This window comes from Passer domesticus, chromosome 22 (genome assembly GCF_036417665.1).
Source record: "Passer domesticus isolate bPasDom1 chromosome 22, bPasDom1.hap1, whole genome shotgun sequence".
Lineage (NCBI taxonomy): Eukaryota > Metazoa > Chordata > Aves > Passeriformes > Passeridae > Passer > Passer domesticus.
In genome coordinates this window covers 3,511,076-3,525,432 of record NC_087495.1, presented here as the reverse complement: position 1 = coordinate 3,525,432, position 14,357 = coordinate 3,511,076, and positions in this window count along the sequence as shown.

Below are 14,357 nucleotides of genomic sequence, written 5' to 3'. Positions count from 1 at the left end.
TTCATCATTCCTTCTGCCACAAGGGTCCCTGCAAATACAATACACACACACACAAGCCCCCCTCAACCAACCAAACAAAAAAAGAAAACCCTAAACCAGAGCTGGGTTGTTTTGCTCAGAGAATGTGATTCAGAGCTATCATTAAAGAACCCCACAACACTTGGTGCTATAAAGACCCAAAACAAGTCTAAACATAAGCAGTGATATAAAAAGGGCTGCACACAGGGAATGCAACACCTTCCACAGGGATTTTCTTTCCTTCTGGATGTGATAGGTGCCAAAGAAATTTGTTAGCTATCAATTATGTTGCTATAATTGTTATTTGTGATGAAAAGGAGTGTAGGATGAGAACGGTTGGTGCCAATGCAAAGAAACAACAAGTAATATTGGCTGATTGTCTTTAGGAAAACAGCAAAATAAATATTGCCATGTATTGCCACTAACTTTCAACATCTTAAAATCTGGAATTGATTATTTCTTGATAGCTCTGTTTCAAATTTATTTAAAAGAATGTTTGCTTGGTGGGGAAATGTTCCTTACAAGAAACTGAAGCTCACTAGGGGAGTATGCCAGTTTTAATGGAACTTATTTTGAAAGACTGAAGCAAATTCTTTTTTACCTTATCAGAATGGAATGTTTGGAATTCTGTATGTATCTTCAGAACAAAAAATTAATGCAGTACACTACGAAAGACAAACCAGAACAAACAGTGACTTTTAAATGTTAACATATTCTCAGCAAGAGTGAAAAGAAGGGATTTTTAGAATTCCATTCAATTTTCAAAAGTATTCAGAAGACCTTTTACTTCTATGATTATTCATATAAGCAAATTTGTCTCATGTTTAAGAATAAGTCTTTCTAAAGGAGAAGCTTTTTGCTGAATTATATAAATTCTCACTTTAAACTGTGCTGTGTTCTGGGTATGGAGTTGAGGCACTTGAGCTTTCAAGAACTGGAGATATCCAAGTTCCAGTGGCTACTCCAACACTTTTTAATACTTTTATTATTCTTCCTAATAAGGAATAGTTTCTTCTCCATGAGCCTATTTCTCCCGCTCCAGCCTGTTTCTGAAAGGAAAACTCCTTAGATAACTTCATTGAACTATTTAATGAAATCATCTTCTATCATAGTGCAACAAAGGGCAAGAAATGTGCCCACAGATGCAAAAGAACTTAGAGCAAAAGCTAGAAATGACTCAGTAATTGTCATCTGGGAAGGGAATTGTTCCTGGAGGACAGCAGGGGCAGGAACTTGCCTCCATGGGGACAGCGTGGTGCTCTGCAAGGAGATTAAGGCTGGGAGACACTGCTGAGCCCTCTGATTGAAAACATCAACAAAATTGTTTCAGAGAAGCCAAGATACCCTTGGGAGAGGTGAGGGAGCAGTTTTCCTCTGGACTGCACCAGATTAAGGGGGTTTAATGGAACTGTGGGTCACTGGTTCGTAATTCTGTTCAACCAACAGGTTCTGTGGCAATAAAGGAGTTATTCACAGGTTCTGATTTAACAATTCAGCTGGATTTAAAGCAGCACCTGGTCCTGTGCTGTGTCAGAACAGGAGTGAGCACATACCTGAGTGTGTGTGCTGCCTGCAGTGGAGCTGCACACGTGCCATGAAATGCAGGTTAGGTCTATGCAGGGATGCTGTAATTTGACCTGGGTGTGTTATGACAAATCCCACAAATTGCCAGGATGTGAGTGTATGGGTCACTCTTTCTTTTTTTTTGCCAGGCAGGTCTGTGTTTTCAATCCCTGTGGTTTAGGGGAGGAGGTGGGGAGGGTCTGGAGTCCACTCAGCCCTTCTGTTTTCATTTCATAATCGGTTCTTTCCGTCTCATTGTACCAGTGCTTTGCAGAGTCTTGTGGGAGGCTTAGACTGTCTCTGGTTCAGTGAGAGCAAGGAATGAACCAGAGCTGGGGGAGTAGAGATGTGGAGACTGTAACCTGCAATGTGTTCTGCCTGACAGGCAGAGCTCTTGGGGGAGGATGTTTTCCCCTGGCTCAGTCAGTGTTGCTGTAGGAACCCAGGAGCTGAACTCAATCAGAGATTCTCCCCCATCACAAAAAGGTTTCACTTCATGTAAATAACCCATAAGAGACAAACATGATCATCCACATGTGGATTAATGTCCCATGCAGACCAAAGTTACACCCAGGGATGAATTCTCTCTAACACACACAAGGAAGGGCACACAAATCCCTCTCCACAGTGGACTATCCCAGCTACCCCTCCACAGCCCCACAAAGTCTCACAAGTGGGCAGGGGTTGGAGCATGGGGACACATTTTAATGTTCTAGATTCTGCCTGACTTCTTACAGGACTTTTCATGAATGTGCATCTCCATGTGCTGCCAAAATTTCTCTTTCCATGGAACCATCTCTGCTATGCTGCAGTCGTAGGTTGGAGACAGACACACGGCAGGACTCACCAAGGATCATGGGACAAACAGCTCAGTTTATTGTACAGAACTCCTTTTACAGGGAGTTCAAAATTCCTGCCCTTGGACAACTGATTTGTTGGGGTCCTATTGTATTTGCAGAGATCCCCGTGGCAGGGAGGAATGATGCATCTGACTCCATGCTCTCAGAAGGCTAATTTATTACTTTATGATACTATATTATATTAAAGAATACTATACTATACTAAAGAATACAGAAAGGATACTTACACAATGCTAAAAAGATAATAATGAAAACTCCTGACTCTTTCCAGAGTCCTGACACAGCCTGGCCCTGATTGGCCAAAGAGTGAAAACAACTCACAGCAGAATGCAATGAAACAATCACCTGTGGGCGAACAATCTCCAAACACATTCCACATGAGCACAACACAGGAGAAGCAAATGAGATGAGAATTGTTTTCCTTTTTTCTGAGGCTTCTCAGCTTCCCAGGAGCAAAATCCTGGGCAAAGGCATTTTTCAGAAAATATGAATGCCACAGGGTCCTTGCACCACCCAGCTCCTTGGGCAGTGATTTGTCTGCATTTAGGATTGAATGGACTTGGCTGGGCTCCCCTGTTTGAGTACAATCCCATCCTATCCTTGCTCACTCAGGGACTTGTTTTCTTCTTTTCTATAATGAACTAGGCTAGCTGAATTGGATTTTTTGTTATGGCCAGATTTATCTGTCCATCTGTGCTGGGACACATCTGATCCATCATCACCAGGCAAGTGAAATCCCAGCTTGCAACACCTCCAATCCATAGAAAGTAAACACGTATTTTCCCTTCCTATTCTTTCAGTAAAAACACTCAAAAAGTGTAAATTAAGCATTCCATTTGATGACATCCTTTACAAATCTGCTCTGTAACTGAAAAAAATACTGTCTCTTTCTGTTGCCAAATTTCCTGTTTCTGTACCCTGGGGGCAGCTGTGGGCCCTGCAATATTTGGTCAGAAGCATAAAAGCTGTTTTCTGCAAGCTTTATTAATTTTCAAGCCATTTCCTGTTTTCCCTTTGCAGCCAAACCCCTTTTGGCAGGTACTGAAATACAGAAACACCCGACTCAGACTGAAGAAAAGTTCAATTATTTGAGAGGGGAGGAGTCACCAGGTGATAGCTCCAATTTTTGTTATCTGCTTTCCATGAGGAGCTTTGCTTTCCTGTGAGGTGATTTTCCAGCAGATTGTGCTGTGTGGGATTGCAGCAGAACTACAGATCCTTGCCTTCAGGGAGGGCTTTTACCTTCCCTTAGTCCCAAACTGTTGGAGTCCAAATCCATCATATCCTGTCACTGATTTGTGCAGTCCTTAAAGCTGTGTCTTGTGGTGGTATCTTTTGGGTTTGAGTCACTTTGGGTTTCGTTTCTGATTTCTGGAATGCAGGAGGTGAGAACACCTGGTGGCCTCTGGCTGCTAAAGTGGCAATCCTGCAGTTTTTCACTGGGCAGGTGTCAGGGGATGGAGGATGGAAGGTGCTGCTTTCACCCTGTCTGTGTTTCAGGCAGCCTTTCCTGACTGACAGGGATTCACTTGGGATGTGAAGTCAGACTTGTTAATAAAAGAATAGAAAGTAAAATGTGTCCTATAGGAAGAGATCTCAGTATTGGCAAACTCAAATATGCATATTATGCAGCTTTTTTAAGATAAGCAGCTGTAAATCAAACCCTGTTCCTTGACCATCTGTGCTCTGACAATAAATGCAATATAATAAATGCAGAGCTGTGAGCAGCCCAAGCTGTCAGATGTGAGAGACTGTGAATGAGAACATTGCCACAATGCTTGAGCTTGGACTCCTTGAGCTACAACAATGATATTTGTCACTCAGTTTTAGAGATGGGGCTGCATTTTCAGCTGATATAAATCAGTTTCACCAAAATCAATATACACCAGTGTTCACAAACCAGCCCTCCAATCTATAGGGCATTGAGGAAACCACAAATATTTTTGAGAAAATGTGTCATTTGAGAAATGGGCACACATTGAGTCAGTGCCTCCAGGCTGTACAGGAGGCTGATGGAGAGAGAAATTCTGGGGCAGCCAGGTGCCCTCCTAGCCAGGAAATCTAGATGTATTGAATTGACTCTCAGAGTAAATCTATTAAATATATTAAAGAGAAAGAAGCAAGTCTCTACACTTTAAATAGTTTCATTTGAGATTTATGGGCAGATGCTCCTTGTACAAGTTGCTGTTCTCCTTGATGGCATTTTAGTCAGTCCTGAAAAGAACTGGTTAAGATGTGCTGGGAGAGGGAAAGGGCACAGGGGGCTGCACGCCAGTTTTGTGTAGGGCACGTTGGTTCATGTAAAATGGCAAGATTTCTCTATGATATTTCAAAGTCTGTCATCTGATGTTGAAGTTTCAAAGTTGAAACTTGATTTTGTTCATATTTTAAGGTCTTCCATTAGAAGCAGACAAATTCAGGCCATTTAACACAAAAGCCTGAAATATATTTTTTATGTAAGATAACACCACTGCCCACCTGAAGCAAAACACAGGTGTGAAGGGAGGAGAAGACATTTGGATGGTCAGGAGTGCCTTTCTCACGAGGATAGGAGTGTTGTTTTTTTTTAAGGACCTGGAACAGAGCTTTGAGCTGCTTCCTCAATGAGGCTTCCTCCAGAGACAGAGAAATTCTCAGGGGACACAGTCCTGCAAACAGAAGTTTCATGGAGTTCAACAGGTTAAGGGCTGATTGTAGGGAGTGGGCATGCTCCTCAGGACAGCCTGGAGTTGGGATTTCTGTGAATGTCAGAGTACTTTATCCAGAAAAAGTCTTCTCAAAGTCTGCCAGCAGCTGTCTCTACGTGACACACAATGGAGTGACTCAGAGTTAAATATGGAATGCCCACTCTTTGCTACTTTTAAACCTGTCACTGACCACCATGTATTTAACAAAAAATTATAAGGTTGACATAGGTTTTCTTAGGTCAGGAGTGTTTTTTAACTAGAACAGTTAAATAAGGAAAGCAACACAGCAATGGAGCCAGAAGGGGAAAACACACAGACTGTGTTCTCAGTCTCTCATTTATTGCAGAATAGACCCATGAGTTTGTTAATATTTTCAGAGGCTTTCACTGCTTTCAAGGTGTGCTTATACAGATAAAGCAAATGCCTGTCTGTAGGAATTTACATGCCCTAATTTTTTAAAACACACATTGTGATAGTGTGCTGGAAATTTAGCAAGAGACATGGAAATCCTGACAAGGTGACTTAGATGACACCTGCTGGGAATTTCAGCAGAACCTGGGGCAGTTCCTGGACTATTTGAAGCCATACTGTGTCCTAACAGCCAGCCAGGATTTGGGCACCTTCAAGGTGTAGCAGGACTTGCCTGGGTTTACAGGGAGACCAAAGCACACATTGCATAAGGGCACAGCCAGTTCCTCATTAAATGACTAATTTTCTCTTTGAATGAACTCGTGAGTCTTTGAGAAGAAATGAAATGCACATGGATGAAAAAATGACAAACACTACCTCCATGAAGTTCCATGAAAAGCTCCCATTTCAACTCTGATTTCAGGGAGGAATCACATATAAAATCATGTGGTTTCTTTCCCTTTCTGTGTACAAAGTATGTTCCCAAAAATATGTGGTTTCTTTCTCTTTCTGTGTACAAAGCACATTCCCAATAATCAGCAGCTTCTTCACCTGCACAAATGAGCAAAGGCTGCTGGAAAGAAGAGCTGTGTTTCAAATGAGGAGGGACAGAGAAGCAGCTCCATGTGGGGATGGAGACTCGGGAATGTGGGGAAGGAGTGCAGAGTGGTGCTTTCCAGTGGGGATTTATCTCCAAATAATGTGAGTGACTCAACAAAGAGCCCATTTCCTCAATACCTGCGGCCAGGCCACGAGAGGGAGTGAGATGTTCACAGGTCCTGGCTGGGATGAAATTCCCTCAGTGCAGGGCTGGATTCTGCTGCTTCCCTAATGCCAGGGAGGAATTCGAGCCGAGAAATGCACTCCACACAAGTAAGGCTTGAGCTGAAATATTTTTGCCACATCTTCCAGGAGCAGCAAGGTTTCCCACCCCAGCTGTGTGCTCAGATGGGGATGAAATGTGTGGTTTGGTGAGAGAAACAAGGCAGTGAGCTCAGCACAGAAAGCAGGGGCTGTCTCCAGTGACCCCGGCTCACCTGAGTGACAACAGGCAGCAGCAATCCTGAGAGTTTTATAAGGAGCAAAGCACACCTCAAATGAAAATTAATCCAAGCATTGAAATCAGGGCAGAGATCATGAGTGTTTCAGCTGCTTTGCAAAATCTGGATTCATTCACATATTATTGTGCTGACGTGTCGCTGAATCACTGCAATCTCCTGAAATGAAATTCTATAGCAGTGAGTTTAACAAAAGTCTCAGCTGCCACTGCAAATGCTTTGTCTAGGAGAAATACTAGACCAAGAGCATGGCTTTACAAACATTTCTGCCAAATGTTTATAATACTGCACTGATTTTTCTGAAAAATGAAGTGAATTAGTATCATGACAAGGGGGGAAAAGGCAACAGAGGACACCAAAAAATTTAATGAATCTTCAGCATAGTTAAAACAACGATCAGATTCAGAGTTTGGTTTTTGTCTGAATTACACTATAAATTATTTATGTCTGTCTAAATGATGATAAATGATGACTTGAGAGTAGGTAGTGCCAGTCTGTGAGAAGGTGGACCTTGAGGAAAAGGATGAAAAGGAGTTCACAAAAATAGACCTTACCTCTGCATCACTCAAACCACTGCCTGGGATCACTTCCTGTGGCAGCAGCCCGTCAGTCCAGGGAGACAAGGGAAAGCAGTTTAAATGCAGGATTTTCCCTATCTTAAGTAGTAAGTTAATTCATGCTTTAAATTAGGGGATGAATGTTTTATGCTTTGCTCTGTATTTGCAAGAGCTGTCTTGCATAAACTCATCCTGGGACACAAAGGAGAAGGAGATAGCTGCACTCTTGGAGGCCTGCTCAGCACTTTAATAGCCCCGGCCACCTACACACCATCTTTAGATCAAGGCAGTATTGTGTTGTTAAAAAATAAATATTTAAAAGCCGGGGCCTTTTAACATGGAAATGCTGAAAGCTTTTGCAGTGAATATCATTTAACTTTAAAGCTCCATCCTGTTGCTGCTCTGAGCTATTTTCCATATGAAATGGTGAGGAAACTGAGGTGCTGAGCACTCTGGTGACTTTCCCAAGGTTATACAGCAGATAGGAGTGGAAATAAATATTGCAGATTCTCCCTCCAGTGCCAATACTGTCTCGATTCTATAAATCAGTTCATTAAATACAAGCAGTGAATTAAGAGGGTTTTTCTTTATTGGAATGTTAATAATATCTTGCTTTCACTGCAGGAAACTGAATTAGAGGACCATGATTCATGGATTTGTAGGCGTAGACAGCTGTACACCAAGTACAAAGAATATTAACAGTTTTAATGGCCTGCAAGCACTATGGATAATTCAGTATCTTTCATAGCAAACAAGATTACTCCTAAAATGGGTGACTTAGATCTAAATATCCTGTATTATAGCCCATAAGTCTGAGAGCAGTTTTACCCCTACTCCTGTTTAAAAAAAAAAGGGGGGGAAAGTGAGGCCTCAAGGTATTACACTCTCAGTGTAACTAAGGTAAAACTCTGGTTTTGAGATGGATTTTTTTACCTCAGAATATGCATCCATGGAGTTTGATTTGTACTTCATTACTGTATAGAACATTTATGTTGCACAAAGCTGTGTGCACACAAATCTCCCCAAGAGCTCCCCAGGAGTTCTTGGCTCAGTGGTGCCCCTGCTTTGGTCCCTGTCACTGCAGGGAATGCTGATGTGTCACAGCAGCAGAAGGGCTCTGAGAAGGAAGAATAAGGTGTCTGCTCTGAGTGACACCTGGTGCCACCTTATCGGGGACAATATTGCAGTAAACTGGATTTTCTGAAAAGTGACAGGTCTAAAACAAACTGAAAATCATAAAGGCTTTTGTGAATATTTGCATTAACCAATTATTTATTGAATTAATTTTTTTTAGCATCACGAGTGACTGATTCATCTTACTCAAAAACTGGAGATTAAACACTTACTAACTCTGTTCCTCTGATCATCCCATGGAATAACATGGGAAATGCTTCCTGAGTGGAAAAATATGCCCTGTGACACCTGACTGGGACAGTACCCAGAAAAAAGCTGATCTTCTGGGTAATATGTGACTTCTTATATAATTTTGGTGAAAGGAAAGGTCCTACCTTTAGGGACCCAAGAATAACAATACAACAAAAAGTAATTTTCAATTTTTTTTTTTTTATTGAATGTGTTTTGTTAGACATTTTTGGTTTCTCTATTTTTAGTCTGCAGCCATTCCAAAGTCCCTAAAAATGTCTTTTTGCTTGCAGCACTGCCTGACAAAATGGACAGTGCATTCTGCATGTTACCACGTGGACAATATTTTTACCATATTTCTTTTTTGTGCCATTAACTTCCTGAAAAATTTACAAGAGCCTGAAGCAAACTTACTTTCTCTTCTGTGTCCCCTTCAAATTTAAGTGATTTCACTTATTCCTTTCTTGTGAGATGGATTTATTTTTGATGCTACTAAAGAAAAAAAGAAAAAATATGTAGAACCCTCTCAGGTTGTGGTGCCTGAGAACAGCACTGCACAGTGCCCATTAACTTCATTAATGCTCCCCAGGGAGAAACATTAGTGAAGTTAATGGGCTTTACCTGGGGTTTACCATTTCTTGGTGATGTCACTCAGCTTTAGGGTCTCTGAAATGAGGCAGACTCCAGAGCTGCAGAAGGCAGAATAAACAGATGGATGAAGGATTTATCCAGACATAAATTACAGCCATAAAACAGGGACAGGGCACTGAGCTACCCCTGCTTGTGGGGGTCCCAGTTGTGGGTTTCTCTGGGTCTGGATTGAAGGCACTGGAGACAGTAGTTTCATGTTCAGACTCAGGTGTTTATTATTTCTTATCAGTAAAACAGTCTCACAACCATGAGTTCAGCAGCTTTTCATTAGAAGGCACAAAATGGCCAACAATCTCTTGTTACAAGGTCTTTGAAGACTAAACTGTCCAGTTAAGAACTGATACCTAGATTATTTTCCCTTTTAACCCAATCACTGAGCCCAAAGAGCTGCAATGAGGACTTTTCTGCCCAATTACAAAATGCCACCCAAACCCATGAGGAAGGAAGAAGAAGCATGAAGAAGAAACCCAGGACAACACCCTGTGCCCTCCAACTTGCTCCCATCCACAACACACTAAAAATCCCAAACCCTAAATTTCTCACCAAGTGATTCCACCTACACCACTCTCTATAATCTGTTTCCCACTTTTGTGGATTCCAGTCTGTCTAGAAGTCTAGGAAATTTTCTCCATGAATGAGGGTCAAAGTCAGTGCTGCCCTGGGGGTCAGGGCACCCCAGAGCAGCCAGAGAAATATTCCCAGTGCCCTGGGTTTCCACACCTGCTTGCACAGGAGCACCAGGTTATGGTGGGACAGCTCCTGGCTGCTGAGGCACCTCCACCTCCCCAGCCAAGGGTCCTACAGGAGCTCCACTGTTCCAACTACTTCATGCACTGCTAAAAATGGGTTAGAAACTGTTGTAAAATAGTTGATCATTGTTAAGCATGTACTGTTAGTTTGGTTGTTATATTGTAAAAGGGGTTAAAAGGGTAGTTGTAAGAAATAAGGTATTCAATGTACTGTATTACACTTGAGCAAAGTACACCGCGAGCCAGCCTGGGCAGAACTGCAATGGCCAATCAAGTGCCTAAAACCTTCATGCAAATGGAGGATCCAAACAGAAACCAATCCAGAGGGACAAAAAACAGGATAAAAAGGGGGATCTGACCCAGTGGATTTCTGCTGCTCCACCTGGAACCTCGGGCACATCTCTGCTGAAGCAGCCCCGGTGCAGCGCTGCAGCATCCTCAATGGGATCACTCCTGCTCAGCCCCCAGGACCCCTTGCTTTAGGCCTTTCTTTTTATTTTAATAAATGCTGAAATCACTTTGGCACCCAGAGTCTGATCCTGTTTTCACACCACTGTAGTTCCACCACAAAGGTTGAAACCCTGTTTGACAGCAGCTCGCACCCCTCCAAGCGGGGCTGCAATAAAATTTGTGAGGTTGTTTTTTGTATCACCGAGTACCAGAGAAGTCCCCCCTGTCTGTCGCCAATGAGTGAGTGGTTTCTGAGGCAATTATGAAAGCTGCTCAGTGCAATAATTAGCGTTGGTTTGTGGAAAGCAGCTCCAGAGGCAGCACGGAGGGCTCCTTGGGCCTCGCTGCATTTGCTGACGAGATCCCACCTGACATCTCAGGCAGCTTATTAACAGGGCCAGGGAGATGTCACAAGGCATCAAGTCAGAGTCTGCTGCCTCCCCTGAGGGACACTCAACTTCTGCACAGCCAGAGAAACTTTTAAGAGGATGGAAAGATGAGGATGCCATGGGACAGAGAGAGAGAAATGCAAGTGTTTCTCACAGCGGCTTGTGAGAATTTTGAGGGAGTTGTAAGGATGTGATGACTTGTTAAGTATAAACAATCTGCAGGTGGTGTTTTTCTACTTTGTCTCTCTGTTCTTCTCAAGGATGGTGTGTGAGGAAGGTGTTTTGTTAGGTAGCCAATCAAATAGAATGCATTGTGTCACTCTGTAAAAAACACGCGGTTCTCTTGAACAAATCCTTCTCTGCTCTCTCTACAATATTGCCTCCCGCCTGTTCCTGTGTCATCCTCAGTGCAAGAGTGACAGGAAGACCCCTTTAGAGTGAAGATAAGTGAACAGGGGGGATCACCTCCCATGAACAGAACTGGGGATGCCTCAGTTGTGTGTATAACCACGTATATATGGTATAAACCTTGTAAAAAAACCATAACCAGGCTTTGGCATTGTGAAGACATTTTTTTTTGCTTACAGTCAAGTGCAGGGAGTGTTTTCAACATTTGCTTCATTCTCCAAAGTTAGAAACAAGTCCTTTGCACCACAGGATTCCATCCCATTGGTTCAAGGATCCCTGTCACTGCTTTGTTTGGGTCTGTTCCTCATGCAGTATAAAAGAACCTGGGAATTCTTGGCTTTAGAGTGGGAATTTGATTTATTCAATATAGGATTACAAGGGATGACAGATCTGTCCACAGAAAGAGCTCTGAAGTTCAAAACACACATTTGCACACCCTCATCCTGACTTTACGTCCATCTGAACACGGTACAAAGTCTCATGTTCCTCATCTTGCCTCAAGCTGTTGTCCCTTTGGACAGCCCTGTTGGTTGTCCCTTTGTATTCCAGAGTGCTCTGTGGTTCCAGTGCAGAGATGGATGCATTACTGGGCAGTAATTTCTTTGCAGAAATCTGGTTGTCCAGAATTAACCTGTAAAATATGGAATTGTGCAATTCTGGGAAGGGTACACATAATTTAATGAGTGTGAGATGCACTTTAAAGGGCAGTTTTCAAGTCCTGTTTTGTAAGTAGTCTGATCTTTTATCATATAACATAATTATATTTTTCATGAGGTATTTTTATGGTAAGGGGCAACAGAGAAGGGTGTAATAATTATTTCCATTATTTCTGCCTCTCAGCTGATGCTTGTAATTCCCACTGACACAAACATGTTTTCTGCATATTTAAATCCATGGACTGCAGGCAGAAACAACCAATAAGGGAGAAGGGAGTACTAATGATTGTCTTGGGGTTGTTTTCTCTGCATTACAACAAAGATTTAGCAGATCCAGCCTGTTTTTAACTCCTGTTGTGAATAGCTTGTACTACATATAATTTTAATAAATACAGCTACAGAAGTGTAAAATTTCCTTACCAAAGCAGACTGAGGAGTCACTAAAAGAGCTTCACCTCCAATTAAATCAGTGCCTTTGTAAATGGAACTTTTCTTGCCAGGTGTATGTTTGCTGTTAATTTGCATAAAATCCTCTCAAGTGCACCACCCTTTTGGCCAAAAATCCAGCCCATCAGTGTTACAGTGTTAATCAAAGATTAATTCTAGTATTTTTTGGATTTTTTGGGGGCTCTTTTAGCTGTTGAAGGGTTGGTTTGTGTTTTTTGGGGTTTGGTTACAGTCTGTGGTATACCATTCACACCTCATGATCTGGAAGGGCTTTGTACTCAGACAGTTTTCATCTGGAATTTTTATAAACATTAATCAACTGCTTTAATTGCTGTAAATCCATTTGCTGCTCATTAGAACAGAGCAAACTCCCCAAAATGTTTTCTAGGGGACACAGAGGACAAATTAAACCTATACACTTCCACCTGAGAGAATACAAACTTGGTTTGCAGATATTTTGAGATAATTTCTGTTTTTCCTTCCTTACAGCAGAGGAGAACTTGCCTCCTTTTCCCTGGAACATTCTCCTTTGTGATGCTCTGCCCTCTGCTCAGCCTCTGGGGTGTTCAGCAGTTGTTCCCTCCAGCAGGGCTGGACATAAGGAGCATAAGGAAAGCAATTCCCAAGAGTTATTAGATTCCTGTCTTTTGAAGCAAATAAACTATGTTTATAATGGCAATCATGGGTTAAAAAAATCCAATCTATTAAACCTTGCACCAGAGCTGGATTAAGGGTTGTGGTGTCTTGAGGCATTGAGAATTTGCTCAAACTTCTTTCTCTCTTCAGCTTCACTGAAAGGAGAGAGGCTGAAAAAGGTGCAGGTTGAAACAAGCTTCAGATATGAACACTGTGTTCAGCTCCAGCTGCTGCTTTAAAGCTTCTGACTTTCAAAATTCTTCCTCAAGAAATCCTGTGTTGGATTTCTTACGTAATTTTTATTATAGAAACTCTTGAGCTTTTAGAAAATCTTGGACCTCTGATCTCCATGAGGTTTCTCAGATCTCAATAGACCCACTGGTAGATCTGACCAAATAAATATAACCTCAAATGTCTTTTCCAACAGAGACAATTCTGTGATTTGAGGGGAATCCTGATACCACCTATCATTTCATTGCATACATCAGTAGCAGTGGAAAAACATGAGCAGATCTCTATCAGTATCTTAGGAGGACTTTTAATTGCCTTTAATTTGCTTAAAGCTCTGGTAATTCTGGACGAGTTCATAAACTATCTAGAGGGCAAGCAGACTACACTGCAGCAGCTGGGTACAAACTCATTCCTGAGGGGAAAGGGAAATAAAATTCACACCCTTGCATCTCTTGTGACTGCATTTAGTGACTGTAAATGCTTTGCAATGGGGGAGTGCCCACATGTCTGTGTAAGACATGTCTGGGGCAGATGATGGAAGTCTTTTGATGGGTTTAGGCTGCTCTCATTTGGCTGCTGAACTGCAGTGTCTGAAGTTTTCAAATTCAATCATTGCTGCTGCCACGCTGATGAATTTTGATGCAATTTCCCTCCCAGGGCACAGCAGAGCAGCAGCAGCAGAGAGGGACTGGGCAGGTGTAACACAAAGCTTCAGCTCACAGTTTCTATCATCTCATAAATGTTAAGACTTTTGCTTGTTTAATCCTTTTTTAGACATAAGATCAGAGGAAAAACTGCCCAGAGGTACCCCTTGACTGCATTCATAAAACTGCCCAGTCAGAGCAGGAGAAAATTTTTCTCAAGAGAAAAAAAAAACCAAAACAACACTAAAGCCAAAATGGTAAAGACCTAAATACAAATGGGATTTCTGTTCAGGGATGCTGCTTAGCACTTGGTTTCAGTGCTTGCTGAGTTGATTAACATTCACACTGGCCACTCAGGCTCAAGCAGTGGTGCCCAGGACCCCTTGTGCTCTCTGATAATGGGGAGGAAATCCCTCTGCCCTCATTCTGTGCACCTGGTACTGCAGCCTGGCTCTGACATGTGCCTTAACCCAGCGAAGCATAAGCCTGGAATAATAACTTCCTTCATGGAAAAATATGCTCAATTAGCTGCTCAAAAATGTGCATGAGGATGGGCAGTTTTCAGTCTCCTGCAAGGAAGGAT